We start from the raw sequence: 22,345 nt of genomic DNA, 5'->3' as shown, positions 1-22,345 counted from the left end.
ATCTCCTGCTGTTATCAGCAATGTTAATCTTGAGAATTATTCCCCCTCATTTGTGTTGAATGATTAATAATTCAATATAATTTAGATCACTAAGATTCTGCCAAAATAATTTTTAATTTTTCTGATGCATGTTAATTGACCCAAGTGTACAGAGAATACTGCATATAACAGCGTTACAGAAGCTAGAAACTTACTAGAAACTTACCTGCCAAGAATGCAATGCTCATTTAAATACCACAGTTAAAGGGAATTCTATCATTCTTAGGGTGGATTGTTTAATATGTTTTAAATCTGTCTGGCTGCTTCCAACTATCTAGCTTGTTCTCAGCTGCTACTGTCAATGGGTAATTATACTTTTGAGGATATCAGACCATGTTAACACCACCCAGAAGAACACATTTTGAAATGTAAATTTATTGAAAAACAAAAATAGAAAACATTTGAAATCCAAATTGTACATTTATCCAAGTACCTATTGACTACCCTCTATATGCCAGATATATCCACCATGCCTGTGACTATTTTTTTTTAATTTTGATTTCCAAATGTTCATTACTAGTATTGAGAAATGTGATTTATTTTGTATGTTGGCCTGGAATATGAATTTGCTAAACTCACTTATTATGTGAGTTTTATTTTGTTTTTGTTTTAGATTCCTTGGAATTTTCTGCATAGACAACCACATCATCTATGAACAGAGACAGTTTTGTTTCTTCCTTTCCAGTAAGTATGCCTTTTATTTTTTTCTTGCCCACGTGAGTTGGCCGAGACTTCCAATATAACGTTGGATAGAAACGTGGGAGCAGACATCCTTTACTTGTTCCCAGTATTAGGGGGAAAAAATTTAAACCTTCACCATTAAGAATGATGTTAGCCTTAAGTTATATGTGTATATTCATGTGCATGTTTACACATGTTGCCCATTATGAGGTTAAGGAAGTTCTCTTCCATTTATAGTTTGTTGAGTTTATATATAAGTAATGAATGGAATTTGAATTTATCAAATGCTTTTTTTCTTCTTGCATCTATGAATTTTTTCTTCTTTAACCTATTTAAACCGTGAAATATAGTTTTCTAATTCTAATTTTGGACTAGCCTTGCATTCCCTAGATTCTACTTGGTTGTAATGTTTTATCCTATTTATGTATTGTTAGATTTGATATATATTTTGATCAAACATATCTGGTATATTGAATACATTTGATATATTGCTAGATTTTGTTGAAGATTTTTACATCTCTGTTTGTGGGGTATATTGTGCCATAGTTTTTTCATTATGACTTTGTCTTGTTTTGGTATCAGAGTAATACTGGCCTTCTAAAATGAATTGGGAAGTATTCCCCCCTTTTGTGTTTTATAGGAGAGTTTGTGTAAATTTGTATTCTTTCTATCATTCTTTAAAAAAATGTTTATTTATTGGGGGACAGGTGCAGAGAGAGGGAGAGAGAGAGAGAATTCCAAGCAGGTTCTTGGGTCAAGGATACTTAGCACAGAGTCCAACTTGGGGGCTGGAACTCATGAACTGTGAGATCATGACCTGAGCCAAAACCAAGAGTTGAACACTTAACAGACTGAATCACCCAGGCACCCCTGTATTCTTTATTAAGTGTTCGGTAGGAATGACCAATGGAACTATTTGGGTCTAGAATATTCCATTTTGGGAAAGTTTATGAGTAAAATTAAATTCCTTCATAGATACAGGAAAATTTAGGTTAACCTTTTTGTTCTTTTTTGAGTGAGTTTTGGCAGTTTATTTCTTTAAAGAATTAGTCCAATTCATCTGACTTGTGGAATTTACGGGTATTTGAGTTGTTCATAGGATTCTCTTATTACCCGTTTAGTGTCTACATGGTCTATCGTCTTCTATTTTTTCTTGATTAATCTAGGTAGAGGTTTATCAATTTTATTGATTTTTCAAAGAGTAAACTTTTTATTACCTTGATTTTAACTATTTTTTATTTATCACATTTATCATTTACTTTTTAGCTTGCTTTGAGTTTAATTTTCTTTTCTTCCTAGTATTTTAATATGAAAACTTAGATTTTTGATTTGAGACCCTTGTTATTTTCTAACATAAGCATTTAATTCTATAAATTTTCTTCTAAGCACTACTGTAGTTATATCCCACAAATTTTAATATGTTTCATTTTCATTTTCAATCAGTTCAAAATAATTTACAATTTCCTTTTGAGGAAGACTTCCTTTTAGGCCCATGGATTATTTAGAAGTATGCCATTTAATTTTCAAATGTTTGGGATTTTCCATAAAGTTACTGATTTCTAATTCCTTTTGATCAGAGAACAAATTATTATTGTTCAATTATTTTAAGTTGTTATGATCTGCATTATGGCCCAGGATATGATCTATCATCATGAATTTCCAGGAATACTTGAAAAAAAAATGTATGTTCTGTTGTCGGAGTTTCCTTTAAGTGTCAAGTTGGTTGATGATATTGTTCAAGTGGTCTGTAATCACTGGGAGGCATAGATTGCAGTTGGCTTACTTAATCTTGGCTAGCAGTGGAATTTGAGCCCAGATTTTCTGTTAAATTATTATTTTTATTATTCCATAATGAAGCATTAACTTTCTAAAAGCTCCAAAAATCCCTTATGTATTGTGCAAAATACTTCTTGATTTTAAATTCATCTTTATACTGTGAGAAAGTTTTATTTTTGCCTAAAAGGGAAAAGTCAAAATCTACTTAGGATATGTACAAGGTTTTCTCTCTCTCTCTTTCTTTCTTTCTTTCTTTCTTTCTTTCTTTTTTTGAAAACAGACTTAAAACATTTTATATCATCGATTGCTCATTGCAAACAGGCTTTACATAATGTTTCCTAGTATATCCAAATTTTAAAGGTATGCCCTTCTGACTCTAATTTTTTTTAAGTTTTTACTTAAATCCCAGTTAGTTAACATACAATGTATATTAGTTTCAGGTGTACAATATAGCGATTCAGCACTTCCATACATCACCCAGTGCTTATCACAACAAGTTCACTCCTTGGATGCTTGGGTGGCTCAGTCAGTTAAGCGTCTGACATTGGCTCAGGTCATGATCTTGTGGTTTGTGAGTTTGAGCCTGCTTCATATTCTGTGTCTCCTTGTCTCTCTGCTCCTCCTCTGCTTACATACACACTCTCTCTCTCTGTCAAAAATAAATAAACATTAAAAAAATTAAAAATAAAAGTAAGTGCACACCTTAATCCCCATCACACACACACACACACACACACACACACACACACACACACATATATATATATATATATATATATATATATATATATATATCCCACGTCTTCTTTATACATTCATCAGTTGATGAGTTAATGGAATCTTGGGCTGTTTCCATAATTTGGCTATCATAGGTAATGCATTCATTTCCTTTTGGGGTCAAAAGTTTACTTCTCCTTGATTATAGAGGGCAAACTGAAGGAAAGAAATCTATTAAACTACTGCATCAAGTACAGAATCTGAGCTTCTATTCCCTTCTGGCGGACTACTCTCCCATGCTTTCTTCCATTCATGAGTTAGAGAGGCAGGTTAGAGCAGTAACCTAAACAAGAAAAGATAAAGAAAAAAACAACAAAAATACATGTTCCATTTTCACAAATACACGTGTCCTATACTCTTTTTATTTTACATTTGAATTTTCTAAACATATGAAAATTTTTGACTTAAAGAAAATTTTTAGTAACTTAGGGTTTTTTTCCCTCAAATTCCTCATGTTCCCCTCTCCTAAGGTTCAAATACATTCCCTAAGGGTGAGACACCTTATGCTGGATGTGCAAATCATTTCTTCTTACCAGATTCATCTGTACATCCATCTGGGGATCCTTTGTCAGTCTTCTTTAAAGTCTTGTTCACCCTAAATGGTCAGACTGTGGCTCATCTGTACATCCAGAAATAGAGCAAGTTCAACTACTATAGGTAGTCTCCTCCTTTTCCAAACCCATGCCTTCTGGACAGGAAGAGACACAAAGAAGGCAGCTAGTTTATACAAAAGTGTTTATACAAAGGAATCACCTGTGTCACAGCTCATGAGGACAACCAGTGATAGGTTAGAGATGACTGGTCAAGGGCTAAAGTCCAACAAACTCTTGGGGCAGGGTAGGCATTACCAGCAGGTCGCTAGTAATGACAAACTTTCTTCTTTCCTGTTTGTTATATAAGTGAAACCATATTAACTCTGCTGCCATCATTTAAACAGAGTCAGCAGAGAGACTACCAGACAAATCTATTCTTTGTCAGGTATCTTCCCAACATACTTAAAATAATGGGGAAAAGTAACATGACATTATTTCAGTGAGTCATATTAACCCCTTTCTTTTTTCTCTAAGTTGTTTTTGGATCTTGGGTATATTGGCTGTGGGATGATACAGGATATTTTGAAGAATTTTCCTAGAATCCCTACCATGTTATATAAAATATGAGCAAGGCTACAGAGGTATGGAGAAAGAAAGACAGCATTGAAAACAGAAGGGAGGGAGCGAGCAAGAAAACAGACCAGAGTGAGAATAAGAGTGTGCATGAGACTAAAGACCTGGTATATTTTAAGTCTGAAATCAACATTGTTTCTTAATTGATCTTCTTGCACCTATTTTCATCCTCCTCTAATTGAGCCCTCTTCTATGCCAGAGTCAGTTCTTACACTGCAAATCTGTGTTGGTCCTTTGCTTAAAACTTTTTAGAGGATGAAGTCCCTTCATGATCTGACCCTAGTCCTCTTCTTTAGTCTCACCAACTGCCATCCTTTACTTTGGGCTTAGACTATTGTCATTTCCTTTCAGTTTCTGAAGACACTGGCCTATGCCATTCCTCTTTGCCTTTGCGTTATTCCTTGTCCCTGGCATGTCTGGTCCTTGTCTTAGTTGGCCAGTTATCCTGTGATACTTCCTCTGTGACTTCTTCCCAGGCCATACATTCTATCAGAGTTAATTTTGTCTGATGTAAAACATTGCACATAGTTACTTTCATTATAGCATTGCTTATTATATGCTAATTATTGGTTTTGTGTTTGTTGTGCCATTGATCTGTGAACTTTTTGTGGGGAAGAACAAAGTCTGATTTGTCTTTTGTCATCTGTATCTAACACCGTACCTAGTATACCATAAATTCTTAGAGAATTTTGGTTGTTCTAAGTCAAATAGAGCTGTAATAACAAGTCACCATACAGACTTTCACTTTGTAGACTCTTAAGCTCAAACATGCAGCTGTGTTGTACTATTATGATATATACTTTATCTGACTTAGGAAAAAAACCTCAACAATGTTATTTTAGGCAGATAGCTGGTTTAAGCAATCATGTTCTCTTTTTCCATGGGATAAGGATATTCCACTGGGATAAGGGAAAATATGAACAGAAGCGTTTTACACCAATCTTTTATATTTAGGGGGAAAAAGGATTGCAATTTTTTCCAAAGCTGGTTAGAAAAATTGGGCCCCTCTGCAATGTGATACTTCTAAAAATAATGCCCAGAGGAATAGCAGTTCTAGAGAATACTAAATCCAAGTGTGGCTAGATTCCATCTTCCTTTTGGAAACAGCCACAGCTGTGGCCAACCCAGTCAGACAATGGAATGCAGTTGGGGATTTGATATGGGGGGGGGGGGGGAAGGAGAGGGAACTTGGTTTCCTGTCCTGAGGCAGTTGGCACATAGTTCCAGGTCCCTATCCTCCCCCCATCTCCAGACCCCAATCCTCTCTTCATCACCTAGGAAATATATTGGTGATTGGGGTAAGATCTGGCATTTGGATTTTGTTTGCACTCTTGGGAATATTGTGCTAAGATGACAACATTATACTGTACATCTCTAACTCTCTCCAAGTATGGACAAGTACCAAGTTAAGCCACAGAGAAATGTTTCCTTCTTTTAAAAATTTTCTATAAATGGTATTTTGCAATTTATCTTAGACAAAAGAAACACAGTAATTCCAACATCATTAAGCTTTTTTTCCCTCCAAAATATTATAAGATCAAATGCCTGCTGGAAATGACACACTGGTCTTAACCAATAATATTTTATAGAGAAGATAATTTCCAGTCCTATCTTCTGTGTCTGCTTGTACTCTTCCCACCTCTCCTGCTTTATTATATAATCAAAAGCTCACACAGCAAAAGATGAGAGCGCTATTAGCAACTATATGGAAGTGGCATTTCTATTCTGTTAAAGAGCTACCAGCGGGGCACCTGGGTGGCTCAGTCATTTGGGCATCTGACTCTTGATTTCAGCTCAGGTCATGATCCCAGGGTCATGGGTTCAAGCTTTTCATTGGGCTTCATACTTAGTGTGGAGTCTGCCTAAGATTTTCTTTCTCTACCCCTCTCCCCAGCTCATATGTTCTGTCTCTCTAAAATAAAATTAAAACTTAAAACAAAAGAGCCTCCAGGAAAACTAATATATGGCTATGTTAGTCAGAGTGGCAGTTACCCCTGGGAGGAAAGGTTGGTAGTAACTAGAAGGAGGCATAAGAAAGACATGAGGGAGACTTCTGGGGTCTTGCACTCTATTTCTTGATCTGGTACTGGTTACATGGATGAGCTTAACTTTTGACAAATAATTGACCTTTATCCCCTTATGATTTATATATTTTCTGTATGTATGTTTTACTTCAATAAAAATAAATAATGATAATCATGGTATTAGACCCATGTTGAGTCAAAATTCCATTTAGCACAAAGAAAATAAAGACCAGTAGATCTATGTCTATATGATAATAGGCAATAAGTATATAATATGATAAAATGATATACAATGAGTATACCTGGTAGGAACATGTAGAATATGCCTTTTAGTAAGAGGCCATTTGTTTACTTTGGGAATAGGATCCAGAAGCCTAGCCTTTTGTCAGTAAGTAGTAAGACGGGAAAGGTTCTCTTTAGCTCTTGTTGCCACACTGCTCAGCCCTTCTTCACTTGTCTTCATATTGTTACAGAACAGCCCTTTGGGAAAGACAGGGCAGATATTATCAACCTATCCTAGAAGGAGGAGTCTAGATACATATTAATTTCATAATTTCTTTAAGATAATAAAGTCAGTGGTGATGCCATGGTCTGGACTTAGGTCTGTTGGTTCCCAGTATAGAATTTCCATGTCATACAAGTCAATATGATACATTGAAGTCAACAATCATTGTGTCCAGTTCCCTCTCTGTTGACCTTGATCAAAGCCTTCGTGGTTAAACTCTTTCCGGTGACTTATCCTGCTCAAACTTCCATCTAAGGAAACAGTACCCACCCCACTCTGGAATCTCCTGCCAAGGGAAGACCTGAGATTTCTCAGCTTTCTTCAAATAGTAGACAAGAGTGGCAAGTCTGTGAGAGGAATTTTTGGTGAAAGAGGATGCTGGTGTTATGTGGGATACACCCATCATGAGTTTCTGAGATTTGGGGCTCCTGGGTGGCTCAGTCAATTAGGCGTTGGACTTTGGTTGAGGTCATGATATCACGGTTTGTGGGTTTGAGCCCAGCGTCAGGCTCTGTGCTGACAGCTCAGAGCTTGGAGCCTGCTTCAGATTCTGTGTCTCCCTCTCTCTCTTCTCCTCCCCCACTTGTGCTCTGTCTCTGTCTCGAAAATAAATAAACATTTAAAAATAAGTAAGTAAGTTTCTAAGATCTCTATAAGAACCCAGCAGTGGCTCCCCAAGAGGCATAGGTGGTGGGCTGTGGAAGCAGTCTGCCCTGGGTGCAGGAAATAAGAGGGTACATTTTATGTAGAGAATTTTTAAAAACAGGAAAGCCAACTGAAAGTTTTTAGCCTGCTTTTTATTATCACCATGTGCCTGAAAATCCTTAGGAGCTCTCCCTGGAGACATTCACCAGACCAGAGAGCAGTGGTGAGGAGTGCAACTGACGCTTCCCTCCTGTGCCTCATTTTGACATTAAAATGAGAAACTCAACAGATGAACATAGGGGAAGGGAAGGAAAAATAGGATAACAGCAGAGAGGGATGCAAACCATAACAAACTCTTAAATACAGAGAACAAATTGAGGGTTGCTGGAAGGGGGGATGGATTAAATGGGTGACAGGCATTAAGAAGTGCACTTTTCGGGATGAGCACTGGTTGTCATATGTAAGACATGAATCACTGGGTTCTACTCCTGAAGCCAAGACTGCACTGTATGTTAACTAACTTAAATATTAGAAAAACAGCTCTTGTAGTTATAAAACACGCCATAATTGTCAGTGCACCAGCAAGCATGCTCGGTCTGTAGGGCCAAAGGGATGAAAGAATTGTTTGTAGGAGTTGTTGTTGGTAGCCATTCTAGCTCATTCTGGGTCTGAACCTGTCTTGTGGCCACATTCTGACACTTCTTCAGAACTGGAGGCCCCAGTATTTGAACAGATGACTGAGAACATGTACAGACTTTGGCTCAGAGACCACTGCAAAGGAAGTACTCTTGCTTCTCTCACCTCTCAAGACCACAGTCTTTCCAACATGTTGCCTACTACTTTGAACAACTGAATAACTTTCCTCTCCCCTGCAAAGACATCTCTGTTTTTATCACCTACTCGGCTAAGCCCACTCTTATCTCTCCTACTCTCCACCTTTGCACTGTAGAAATGAGTTAAAAGTTCCAAAACAAATGCTAGCTTGTAAGTATGCCTGGTCAGTAACTGAAGAAGAGGAAGGGAATGGAGGGAAAGGTATCTCCTTTTAATCAGAATTTTAATCAGAATTTGTATTGAGGTTGCCTGCTACCATTGTGCCCTTTGCCAAACTTATGCCTTAGTAACTGGCTCCAAATGCAGTTCCAAAAGTTTGAAAAATAAAGGATGAACCAAACTGAACTAAGCAAATGTTAACTTAAAGCAAAAATTATGAAGTTAATATCAGACAACGTAGAACTTTAAGAAATCCTTAAATATAACAAAGAAGTTTCCACATGGGTTTATGTATCAAATGATACAACCACATAAATATGGACTGAAAAGAATAATTGGAAACACAAAGAAATTTGTAAAAAACTCAATCTTCATAGTAGCCTTTAATGTATTCTTTTCAGAAACTGATGGGTCAGGCACACAGAAAAAAAAAATAAAGATATTGAAAGTGAAAATGAAAAAAATAAACAATGATAGATACATAAAACAGAGAATAATAGACTGTTCCAATACTCTTGCAAAATTGAAAAAATTTGATTATATAGGTCATAAGGTAAATCAATTCTCTGACCAAAATGCAATTAAATTAGAAATCATAATAAAAATCCCAGAATGTTTAATCTCATAGAAATTTCAATAACAAATAATTTTTGTGAGCAAAAAAAGAAACCAAATTGTTTATAAATCTATTTAGAAATACAACAATGAATGCATAATACATCGAAACATATAGAATGGTACCAATACATATATTTATTAAAAAACAAAAAGGATGGAAAATAAGTGGACTAAGATTCAGCTGAAAATCTGAAAAAGAAAACAACAAAATAAAACTGGAAGAAAAAAGAAGGAAGGAATTTATAAAGATAATATCTGAAATTAATGACTAAGGCAGAAGTTTTAAAAGTGGATGATAAATAAAACATAGCTCCCTGAAACTACCAATAAGCTACAGAGGGGCATGACGAGGAAAAATGAGAATATAATGCAAATGTCAATTTATTGAGTGCCACAACAGTCTGAGTATTGTACTAATGCTGGGCTATTTGTTAAATTTTTTGCTTGTTCAGCATCTTTCCTTTTTGGAATTGATATTCCTTCCATTACCAAGGTTTCAATCACATAGCCCTGATTTCCTACATCAAGAGTTAGTAGTTACCCAGACTGGGCAATTCTTTTGGATACAGTGATTTATTCAGGCTTGGGTATTTGACACAGATAGGACCCCAAAAGTCTTCTTGGGGATTCAAATGGGTGCCAGGAAAAACAGTCTCTCTTTTTGTAAGATTCTAAATTGTAAGGACACATACGCCTGGAAACCTCTTTGTTGCCTAGGGATGAAATCAACACAGAGGATTTTTGCCAAGAGACAAAGAAAGAGGGAGAAAAGAGAGTGCGTACATACATGAGCACCTTGCCCCAAGAATGGCTTCAGGTCTGGAGTTCCCAATGTTCCACCTTTGACCTTAAAACAAATATGCTTTCTTGGTCTTGAAGATGTGACTCTGAGCACTCCAGGTACTTTATTTTCTGGATGCCATCACTTGCTTTCATTTCTGGGAACACACACTGAGAAAGAGTATAAAAAGAGCTTTTTCTATGTGTCCAGATAGTACTTTACCATTATGATAGCACTGAATCCTCACTTCAACACTTAAAGATGAGCAGAGACCCAGAGAAAGATATATACATGATAAAACAGGCTAAAATCTGTGCCCTTGTGGAGCTTATGTTCTAGTGGAGAAGAGAGAAAATAGATTGTGAACATAATAAATAAGTAAATAGTATAGGGACAAATGCTCTAAGAAAAATAGAGCAAGCTCAGGGGTTTCAGGAATATGTATGTATGTTGGGAGATAATACAGGTTGCATATTAAATAGAGTGGTCAGGGTAGTACGTTGAGAAGGTATCATTTGAAGAGATACATAAAGAAGGTGAAGAGTTTCCCAAATGTGTAACTAGGGGGGAGGGAGGATTTCAAGACTGAAGAAACAATTTTGCAAAGCCCTAAAATGGAACCAGATTTATTGCTTATCTAAATAGCCTTCCTTCCCCAAAACACTTCGTAATCACTTGACACAAATGTGTGATAGTAATAGGTATATCTATAATGACTTAAGCTATAAATGGTGATATCTCCAATTGGGTAGTACACCACATATACAGCTTGCACAGCTGCCCATTGTAATCATGGTGTGGACATATCTGGGGAAGGGTAAGAAGTGGAGGGAACCAGGGGAAGATGCCGTCAGAGAAGTCAAATAAGACATTAAAGGTTGTTGTAAGGGACTTGGCTTACACTCAGATGGAATGCAGTGCCATTTAGAGTTTTTCAGCAAGAGAAATGGAATGACTTGACAGGTTTTAAAAGGATTACTTTCCTTTTATGTGGCTATCCTGTGGAGAACACACTGTAGTGGGCAAGGGTGGAAGCAGGGAAGAGGCTGTTGCAAAAATCTAGGTGAGAGATGACAATGTCTTGGAGTAGGATATTAACACTGAGGTAGTTGGTGAGAAGTGGTTAGATTCTGTATATATTTTTATACATTGGGCCAACAGAATTTTCTGACAAATTGGATTTAGGAATGTGAGAAAATGAGAGGAGTCAAGGATAATGACAAGGTTTTTGGCTCCAGATACTGGCCCATCATTGATGCTGAAGTCTTATATTAGACTTTTTTTTTTTTAAAACAAAGCTAGCCCTGATTATCTTAACTGTGTTTAGCCAAAACAAACAAACAAACAAACAAAACAAAATAAATTGTTGAGATGAAGTGGTTATAATATACCACATAAATAACATAAACATAAATATAAACATAGAGAAACATTTCTTCTCTATTCCTCTCCCTATAACCAATTATCTGTAATTTATTTACCCATTAATCACCATCATCACCATAACACTTTAAATTTTAAAGCAATATACTGTTTACAAAGTATTCTAGATTATTATCATAAGTAATACTCAATAATCAAGTAGTTATATAATCTGTATCACATTGGTGAGCAAATTCCAGGAAGCTTCTATGCTCTCCTCTTTAAAGCATCAGACATCCTATTTTTATATATGAAATGTTGATAAGTTGAGTATTTGTTAACTGAATAGTGCCTATAGGCCAAATTAGACTTTCTGAGGATACACAATGCCAACCAATTAATTTTCAAGCAAAATTAAAAAAAAATTTTTTTTAAGTTTATTCTTGAAAGATAGAGAAAGACAGAGCGCAAGCAGGGGAGGGGGAGAGAGAGAGGGGGACACAGAATCTGAAGCAGGCTCCAGACTCTGAGCCGTCAGCACAGAGCCCGACATGGGGCTGGAACTCATGAACCGCAAAATCATGATCAGAGCCAAAGCCAGACGCTTAACTGACTGAGCCACCCAGGCACCCCTCAAGCAAAATTTTTAATAGACAACTACCTTTTAAAGATCATTCATTGTATATTTGAATCATAGCTTAACAACTTCTACCAGCTTTTAAAGACATCTGCTTCCTGAAATGAATTTTCTCTTCCCAAAAAGTGACAGTCCTTTAGAAACAGAGTCATGGAGGGGTGACACTGCTGGTACCCTATGTAGATGCCCTTCACTAGCCAGGATAGCTATCCCCTAGATAATAATAACTCACTCCTCCTTTTTCTTGGTTCTTCAGAAAATTTCTCTCAGCCAAACAAAAGCCATCTCACCCAGGAACCTACTCTCCCTTTACTTAGTTCCTCTGCACTATATGTCTTCCCTCACGTTCCTTCCTTTGAGGCACTCCTCCAATAAATCAGTTGATCAATAATCCCTGTCTCACGCTCTGCTTCTAGGGAACTTGACTGAAAATACAACATTAGCTTTTAAATGCATACAAGTCCCCAAACACACTCACTATAATTTAGAATTTGAGGTGCTAATGGGGAAGCCAAAAACAATCATTAGAAGTATCCTCACATTTTGTTGTGGGGTAGAGAGTGCTCTTACTTATTCTCTAATATGGTCACTGACAGACAATTTAACATTTCAATATTTCCTGAACCATTTAGGGTCAGTTCTTATAAGATCCTCAAAGCACCAACTGCTATGGGTCAGGATAGTTTCATGTTGGATCCATTCCTTAGGAATAAGGTGGGTGGAATTCTGTTGGCAGAGGTTGAAATTATAATGCAACATGACACATAATCTATCTCTTTATAATGGAGACATTTGGAATGAAAACAAAGAGAACAGAAGGTGAGGATGATAGGTCACTAAGAAAAAAAAAAAGAAGGGAGCTATGACTGGGAAAATCAAACCTTATGAATTTGTTCTTTATATCTAAGGTTTCTCTGCATGGAAATGGAGTCTAAGGGAAAGCTTTGTGACCAATTAAAATAATTTATTTTCTTGCATATCAAAGAGCAAGTATAAAGATAAAGGAAAGTTTGCACCCCCATGTTTATAGCAGCACTATCAGCAATAGCCAAAGTATGGAAAGAGCCCAAATGTCCTTCAATGGATGAATGGATAAAGAAGATGTGGTATATATATATACAATGGAGTATTACTTGGCAATCAAAAAGAATGAAATCTTGCCATTTGCAACTATGTGGATGGAACTGGAGGATATTATGCTACGTGAAATTAGTCAGTCAGAGAAAGACAAACATCATATGACTTCACTCATATAAGGGCTTTAAGAGACAAAACAGATGAAAATAAGGGAAGGGAAACAAAAATAATATCAAAACACGGAGGGGGACAAAACAGAAGAGACTCATAAATATGGAGAATAAACTGAGGGTTGCTGGAGGGGTTGTGGGGGGGGGACTGGCTAAATAGGTAAGGGGCACTAAGGAATCTACTCCTGAAATCATTGTTGCACTATATGCTAACTAATTTGGATGTAAATTTAAAAAAACATTAAATTTAAAAAAATAAAAATAAAAATAATACATTATCTTTGGGGTTCCTGAGTGGCTCAGTCAATTAAGCATATGGCTTTTGATTTCAGCTCAGGTCATGATCTCACAGTTCGTGAGATCGAGCTCCGTGTCACTGCAGAGCCTGCTTGGGATTATCTCTCTCCTTTCTCTCTGTCCCTTCCCTTCTTCTGCTCTGTCTCTCACTCTCTCAAAATAAATAAATAAACATTAAAAAAAATTTAAAGTAAAAATAATACATTATTTTTTACATATGTCTTTATGTGTCACTTTAATAGTGTTTATCACATCATGTAATAATTTGTGATTATTTTTCATTATGCTTTCCCTATCCCTGTCATATAGTTTTGAGCTCCTTAAGGGGGCAAAACATTGTGTCCCTCATAGAATTGGGCACAATGCTCAGCACACAGCAAGCAATCTATGTTTATCAAAATGGAATGAAGATGGCCCTGACCAAACATCAGTAAGGCACATTACAGTTGCCTTTTTAAATTATGGGGATGGCTTTATCCTTACTATTGTCCCCTCTCTGTTTGGAGAAGAGTTCCACTTTGTGGCATAGAACATGAATTTATAGAACAACTGTTAGGTGGAAGTTTATGATTATAAAACAGAATTGGGCTAATTGTCCTAATCTGAGATTAGAATGGGCAATGGAAAATGATTTCATTGACCAGGAAGCTGGGAAACAGTGTTAATCAACCCCTGCCAAACTGACTTGATATTCCAGATAAATTAATAATAATGATAATAATAATATTTCTTCCTCACTAGGCCTTACACAATTACTCTTGAAACATTTATTTTGAAGTAACTGTGTAAGAAAAGCTAAAGCCTTGGCATTTTCACCTGACTCAGCTACAAGGATTCAGGAGTGACAGTTTTCCCCTCCAGTGCTAACCGTGAAAAACTTCCATCTTCCTTCATTTCCTTTGTTATCTTCTTTTTTCTCCTTTACAAGGAAGATGGCTCCCTGTATTTTTTGTGAATATAAGGATTATAAATTGGCTGTTGAAAGTGAATTGACTGTTAAGTAATTCATTTGATCAGTGTTTTCAGCAAACAGACTTGCTTGACACAAATAGCCAGGCCGTGTGGCAAGATGTGGGTTTAGTAAGCTGAAACAAAACCCTCTGCTTTTGGATTTTTAACTCCAATGCGCTCACTATTCTTTCTCAATTTCTTATTTTATTTTCCTTTCAGTTCCTATGTAGCTGCTTAACATGAGAAGCCAGGATAGTGTACTCCATTATAAAAAACACAACCAAATAAATTAAAACTTTTCCAGAGAGTCCAGACAAGAAACAGATCTTAACTTCATTCTCACGTCTCACGTCATAGTTTACCATTAACCTACAGTACGCTTTGTGTGTGGAATGGTGAGTGACTCATCCTCTCTCTTCATTGCCTCCAGGAATTCATCTGGGGTAATGGGTCTCCATTCTCATCTCTTGGGGCTGCCTACATGGTCTCCCCTCTTCTGCCTACCTGGAATCCCCTCTCCTATGAAGAATTTCTCTCTTCTCACTTTCCTATTGAGATTTCTCAGTTTCTTCTACTTCATGAATGTTGTGTATTTTCCTCAGCCTTTGGCCTGGATTCTTTGTTATTTACATCCATCAGAGTTTTCCTCTGGATGAAACTGAGTGAGCTAAAAGAGAAAAAATTGATTAGGCTGTCTCATATTCTTTCCTTTCCCCATAGATTCCATCATAAAGACCAAGCATCTTCAAAACAGTCTTCAAACCTATTAGACTTTTCACATTACCAAAAGTGACCCACATCAAGGAGAGCATGATTATTAGGTGCAATTACGCTCATACTTCATTTTTCTTCTTTGAATTACCTTTTAAAAGACCCATTTCTGGGGGCACATGGGTGGCTCAGTTGGTTAAGCATCTGACTTTGGCTCAGGTCATGATCTCACAGATCATGAGTTTGAGCCCCGTGTCAGGCTCTGTGCTGATAGGTCAGAGCCTGGAACCTGCTTCAGATTCTGTGTCTCCCTCTGTCTCTGCCCCTCCCCCCACTCATATTCTGTCTGTCTCTCTCAAAAATAAATAAACATTAAAAAAAATATATTTTTAAGTCCCATTTCTATAATAACAGTTTGGTGAATGCCTGGCCCCAAGAAGGTAGTTAGGGTGCAGGGGTTGGTGGGGAAGGTGGGTGGGAATGGATTAGCATATAACATGCACCAGGAAAAGAATACAGGGAATGGAAAAGCAAACAAAAAACAAAACTCTGTCTTGTTATACTCAACTGTGGATGAAGGAAAATGGAGAGTCAGTCTTTGAAATAATGTGTATTTAATTCTAGTAATTTAATTAAATAATGTGTATTTAATTCTAGTGTTTTGACTTATGATAATGTTGAAAAGACTTGAAGCTGGCTGACATTGATCCTCTGTGACTTGAACTGAACTTTAGTTTCTCAAGTGCTGTTTTTTAAAATGAAGAGAATATTTGATCAGCCTGTTATTCCTTACTTTTTTTTTTTTTTATTTTTTAACGTTTTTATTTTATTTATTTTTGAGACAGAGAGTGACAGAGCATGAACGGGGGAGGGGCAGAGAGAGAGGGAGACACAGAATCGGAAACAGGCTCCAGGCTCTGAGCCATCAGCCCAGAGCCCGACGCGGGGCTCGAACTCACGGACCGCGAGATCGTGACCTGGCTGAAGTCGGACGCTTAACCGACTGCGCCACCCAGGCGCCCCTCCTTACTTTTTCTACTAATAGCTTTCATGCTCCCTTGATCTTAGCCCAGAACAAGATGGCTGATTAGAAAGATATTTCCTGAAAGAGGCCTGATCTAGACATATCTACACCAAGTCAGCGTGCTTGGGCACCATCCCAAACAGCAGAAAATATGTTCTGTATTATTAAAAATTTTGGAATTGAGGTACAAAGTAGTACATAGTAAGTGAGAGCATGTTTTATATCTGTGACAGGGTTTTCTGACATTAGAGGCTGAGACTAAAATCAAACAAAATGGTGCAGCAGTAGGTCCAGCCCTTGGCTTTGTAAAAATGCCAGGTGTAATCACATCCTATTTGTTTTTTCAAGATGACACTGCAACCTAAGAAAATTTAGTCCACAAGAAAATTCCAGAAACAGTGCATCAACAACCTCCTAGAGTATATGTCATTATCATTTATTCCTCAGTGGAGGTGGTAGAAATAAAAATGGAGGTGAGTGGCAAAGTTATTATGGATATTGAGGATCACTGAAATATCGATAATGGTGATGAGATCGACTTCCTTGGGACTTTACTAGCTGCTAGGTTTTATGTCCACTCACTCATATTAGAGGTCAGTGAATTCCCAAGGGCTGACTTCTGAAGAAATACAGTGATTCTACTTGAGCTTCTTGAGACTGAGATTCTCCAGGAGAGGCTGAAGGAAAAGTTATAGGAAAATTTGAACTTGGATTATCCTGTAGTATCCCAGTTAATCACAGCAAATATATTCCAGAGGAGTATTTCACTTATGGAGCCCTGAGGCACTGCCCCCAGTTTCCTTGTGGGATTTCTTCATGGTTACCAAGTCATCAGTGACCCTGAAGATTGATCCCACTCACCGTTTGCTATTCAGCAATCATACCCAGTTTACCTTTTGGTAAACTAGCTTCTTGCCCACATAGTGTTGTTTCAACTTCTGCAACTGGGCTTCTGGCATTGCTAAGACAAGCTTGTTGGTTTGGCTTTTGAAGGCCTCCAGCTAGCTCTTGTGCATGGCTAACGTATCTGATAGACTTAAGAAAACCACAGTCTTTCTGAGAAGCTTCATGGTATTGCTCTTCTCTTCCCTAATACCATACTATCTTATTCCCAGAAGCTCAGAACTGGTTTGCTTGTTCACTGGGACTATGGTTGTCAGTGCTTCCTCACAGAGGGCAGAGGAATGGAAACCTTACAGAGGAGTTAAAATATTCACCAGTAGACAGTCAAGGGCAGCTGAGAAGATATCATAGGAAGGCACAGGGCACCTGACATTCTTTTCTCTGTGTCTCCCTCTCTGTCTCAGTCCCTCTCTCTCTGTCATTTCTTACCTCCCTTCCAGTCTACACAAAGAATGAAGATACCAAGAAATGATTAAAACAGGGTAAATACAGAAGGCATTTTTCCTGGTTTTGAAGAATATAGGCACAGACTTTGTCTGACTTAATATATTATATAATAAAATAAAGTGTAAAAGAAAAGCCATATTTATATGGGATCCCTCAAAAAAGCATTACTTATCCTTTGACTCAATTGGTTACTGATAAAGCTACAAATAGTATTCACTTGGGGGTAATGATTTGTGATTACTAATCACAAATATCGAAGAAAACAAATACCTGTGAAACAGGACCTACCTACTCATTAAAGGAGTTTACAGGGTGAAAAGTCAGGAGCTCATTGTAAGAATGAATTACTCAGAGAGAAAAAAGGGAAAATGGAGTTTGTGTAGAAAACAGGAAGACACACAAAAGTGAGAGAAAACACCTGCTTTCCTATAAACATCTGACTTAATACACTTCCCAGAAATGTTCAATGAGAATAGCTGTTAACAAGAAATTCAGATTCAATTAACATGACATTACAATTTCAAAGGTCAGGAGAAAAAAACTGCCTTTCTTTTCTCTTTACTTTTTGAGCTTCCTCCCTGTCCAGAATTCTCTGGTGATATAGCCAACAGATGGAGTTATTTCTTTTAAAGCATAAAGAAAGGTCACAAATAGCTTTCAACAGATTACAAACAATTTGACACATGATTTCAGAAGCTGGGAAAATTCCATGGATGCAGGAAAACTTCAAGAATTGATGAAAAGTTTCCATAAGAGTGCAGGCCAAAATTAACATTGCTAACGCAGGTTCTATTTTAATTAATTAGGTGCAAACCATAGCACAGCCTTCTGGATCAGTTGTGACTGTTGTTCTAGACAGCTTTGAGAATTCTTTGATGTTTAAATTTGATGTTATTGCTTAACAGTGAAAGGCCTTTTGTTACCATATGGTAAAAAAAAAAAAAAAAAAAAAAAAAAAAACACCTCTGCTTTCATACCCAGGCCCAGTCCATGGTGTAATTTGAAGGATTACAAAGGCACTGTCCTGTCCAAAATTATTTTTATTAGACTCAACTGAGACAATATTCTTATTCTAAGCTCCTTACATGGAATAGAGGTTCTTTTCATTGCTGTGGATGGCAGGGCGTTCCTTCTTAAAGATTAAGGAATTCTCAGAGATGACTGGTCCCCAGTTTTACTAAAAGGTTCCTGATATTGGGAGACATTCTAGGACACCTTGGTTTTACTTCAGAGTCATTAGGGGTAAAAAGGTCTTTTATTACTTAAAGGAGAACAACTTTGAGATTCCTTTGAACTTGGGAATGTGAATCCTCAAAAGAATATAGTATTTATTTTTATTTTTTATCTTTTCTAATTGATTTTAAAGAGATTGATAGAAGCACCATTGCTCTTAAACTCTTTCTGTCTTTGGTTATTAGTCAACAGAGGTCAGTGAACTACAGCAATAAATAGTAAATATATTCATTTCAGTGTCATTATTAATAAGGCAGTGCCCTTTACCAATAAAAGGAAGAGTTCTTTTTGTCTGGATACAACTAATGCTTGCTCTCCTTTTCACCTTTGCCCATTCTTATCCTGGTAGTTCAGAGTATCACAAGCTTCCTTCCAAAGTTAAACAAAGAAGAATTTTTCTTTATTCTTCATAAGAATAGTCTTGTAGGTTTCATAACAGCATAACCTTAGTGATAGTTTCTTTACCTATTGCAATTTCACTTTCCTCATTTTTAAAATGAAGGGTAGTTTAAAATTTTCTTCTAGCTCTAAAAATGTTATGTTCAATGCAGATTTTTTTTGGTGAATGGTGTGACCCTGTGATATTCAGGGGTCTGTATATATCACCCATGCACTCTTCCTCCCAAAGTCCTAAAAATGTGCTCTTCCAATTTAAGAGATTAAATAAAAAAAGAGAAAGACGTTGAATCTAGGATCTAGAGAAGTCAATACAGGAGACATGAAGGAAGTCCCATTGTTGCAGGATTTTTTTTTTTTTTTTTTTACCTCAATACCCGGCTTCGTGGTCTCACTGCTTCAAAGAAAGAAGAGATGGACATAAAATGAGCAGCAGGCAAAAGTTTATTAGAGTATAAGATCAGAAAGGAAGAATAGTAAGAAATCTCTCTTTACAGAGAGGGGGCGTTCCAAAGTGAATGCCGGCTCACTACAGGCAAGAGTCCTTGTTTTATATGTGTTTCCCGCCCCCCCCCCCCTCCGCCAAGGACCTCAGGTCCTATCCTTTCAGTCTCTGATTATTTTATCCTATCTTTTCCTATCATATTCCTCCCTCTGAACACATGATTCCTAACTGCCATTAGGAAACTGCTTCCTGCCGAAGGGAGGTGATGACAGGGGAATGGAGGTCAGGGCAGGTTCAGAGGTCATCCAGAGGTCTGATATAATGGGACGGTATTTGGAACATCTGGGCTAGCAGAATTTTCCTTGGATGTCTTATTTCTCTCGCATATGCGTTGGCTTCTACAAATGACATACAAAGAGTATTAGACCATTCCAAATTCAATGGAATTTGTTTATCTGTGCTGGAGCTAGTAATACTATAGTCCCTAATTTAATCATGATATCCCTTCCTAGCAAGGGAGTGTGGCTGTCTGGCATTATCAAAAAAGAATGTGAAAAAATCAAATTTCCCCATGTACACCCCAGCAGCTGAGGGAACAGTTTAGTCATAAGTTTTCCAAACACACCTCTAAACATTATGCTAAGTTCGGACGGTTGGCCGGGAGTGGAAAGGAGGGCGAAAAGGTGGTTCTGGTGTCAAGAAGGAAATAAACCGGTTTTCCTTCTATTTCCAGAGTTACCCAAAGCTCTGGATTTCCGATGGGTAGTTGTTTTGGAAGAGCTGCCTAAAGAGCCCTGGGCCCCATCAGTACCTTTCAAGGACATTGGTTGTCTGAGCCCTCACAGACTGAGATCCGTGAGGGCATTCAGATCTCTAATGACTGTCTTCACACAAGGGGCATGGCTTACAGGGTTTTGACTTTAGTTGTCCCCTCTGAGGACATTCTCATCTCCAGTGCCCTGAATAGCCACATAAATGGTACTTGGTTCCAGGACCTCGGGAATTCTGGTCTGAAATACTACAGAAGGCTGCAAGTAAGGTCTCAGATATTTTCTTAAGCCTCCTTTTCTGTTCCTTATTTTCCTCTTGATCTCAGTTGTAATATACCCAATTGTCAGCTTGTGAGAACTCCTCCAGGGTTCCTTCTGAGCCAACAGCCAATTTTTGCAGTTTTCTCCAGAATATCTGAAGCCGATTGAGTGACAAATCTGTCCTTCAGAATCGTCTCAGCTTCAGAGGTGTTAGGGGACATAGCATGTATTTAATAAGTGCCTCCTGTAACCTTTCTAGGAAGGCCACCAGGTTTTCATCCTGTATCTGTAAGATAGTGGCAAATTTAAATTTCACTTTAGACCTCCTTAATCCCTCTAAAACACAAGCTTGGAAGTGGCAGTGATGCCATTCCCCAATGGGATTTTCATAGTCCCAGTTAGGATCTTGGGGCATAACTGCCTGAGCTCCAGTAGGGAACTGGAAGTTCCCTATAGGACATCCAGTCCCATGATAATGAGTTGCTCCTCTGCATCTCTCAGCTGCTGCCAGAACCCCCACGTTTCTCTATCTCATTAAGAGTCTTGATTCAACAAAAACATTATATCTTTTCAGGTCAATTAAAAAACATACCTAATATTCTGAAAAGCCTCTATATACTTATCAAGATTAGAAAATTTACCTAGATCTCCTTTTATCTGTCTTAAATCTTATAATGAAAAAGGTACTTGCAATCTTATTAGAGTGGTGCCTCCCTACCATTCTCCTTCTGGCATTCCAGCTTCTTGTAGGGGAAACACACCTGTTACATCATGTGGGGGCCTGGATAAGGAGGGCAGCAGGGAGCAGAAGTGTATGTTTTTTAAGTCTGGATATTTAGATTGAGGACCTGAGGAGGAGCAGGTTGAGGTGGCAGACTTCCCTTCCTCCTTCTCTAGGTCTGCTTTGGGTATAGGCAAGGGGCCCTTAATTGTTTCCTCTCCCGATTGCTAGACTTTTAAAAGGGTTGCCATTAAGTCAGGATCAACCTTTTATTGCTTACACATATCTTTCTTAAGTTCCCAAAACACTGAATATAGGGGACTTCTCCCATTTCCCCTCACGTTTGCAAAACAAGTCCAATTGTAGGATAGTATTATAATTGATATTTCCCTCTGGTGGCCAGGTTTCCTCCTCCAATTTGTATTGGGTCCAAGCCTTTGTGCGAAAGAAAATGGGTCACTTTTTCTTTAGGGTTTGTGGATCAGAATTATCCCAGTTTTTCGCAATGCATTACAAAGGAGGATTAACCTTGGTTGGGGAATTACCCATCTATAGAAAAAGGAAGAAAAGGTGTCCCTCATCTCAATTTCCTATAGCTGGCCAGGATTTCCTCATCTCCTGGCCCCGCATTTTGGCTGGCTATGTTACTGGCAGCCAAAAGCCCTGTCAGTGTTGCAGGGTGCTGGAAGTAGCCACTCTTACCCAGGCTTCACCCTACCTCTGAGAGCTGACCCATCTTCCCTGATTTCTCCGACCCTTCCGTTTCCCGACTTGGGGAACCTTGGGGGTATGGACTGTGATCTAGAAAGATTCCCCTGGTTGTAGAAGGATGTACTAATTTTATTTTGGCCCAACAGTAATTGGCATATGGATCATTGCCCATTGAGGGGAGAGTTAAAAGGGCCAAAGTCAAGGTCTATTCCTCTGCCTTCTTT

At 37.7% G+C, this 22,345-nt stretch overlaps 1 long non-coding RNA gene across 1 annotated transcript in view; it reads left to right on the top strand.

Annotated features, from left to right (window-relative positions):
• The window catches only part of LOC123583050, a 67,398-nt gene that overhangs the window by 515 nt on the left and 44,538 nt on the right, over positions 1 to 22,345 (top strand). The window contains exon 2 of the long non-coding RNA XR_006704719.1: positions 653 to 723. This is a non-coding gene — a long non-coding RNA (uncharacterized LOC123583050). The remainder of the gene's footprint in view (positions 1 to 652; positions 724 to 22,345) is intronic.

The sequence above is a fragment of the Leopardus geoffroyi genome, chromosome B3 (genome assembly GCF_018350155.1).
Source record: "Leopardus geoffroyi isolate Oge1 chromosome B3, O.geoffroyi_Oge1_pat1.0, whole genome shotgun sequence".
Classification (NCBI taxonomy): domain Eukaryota; kingdom Metazoa; phylum Chordata; class Mammalia; order Carnivora; family Felidae; genus Leopardus; species Leopardus geoffroyi.
Note: the sequence above shows the minus strand (reverse complement) of the source record. Positions and strands in the feature narration are given on the sequence as shown.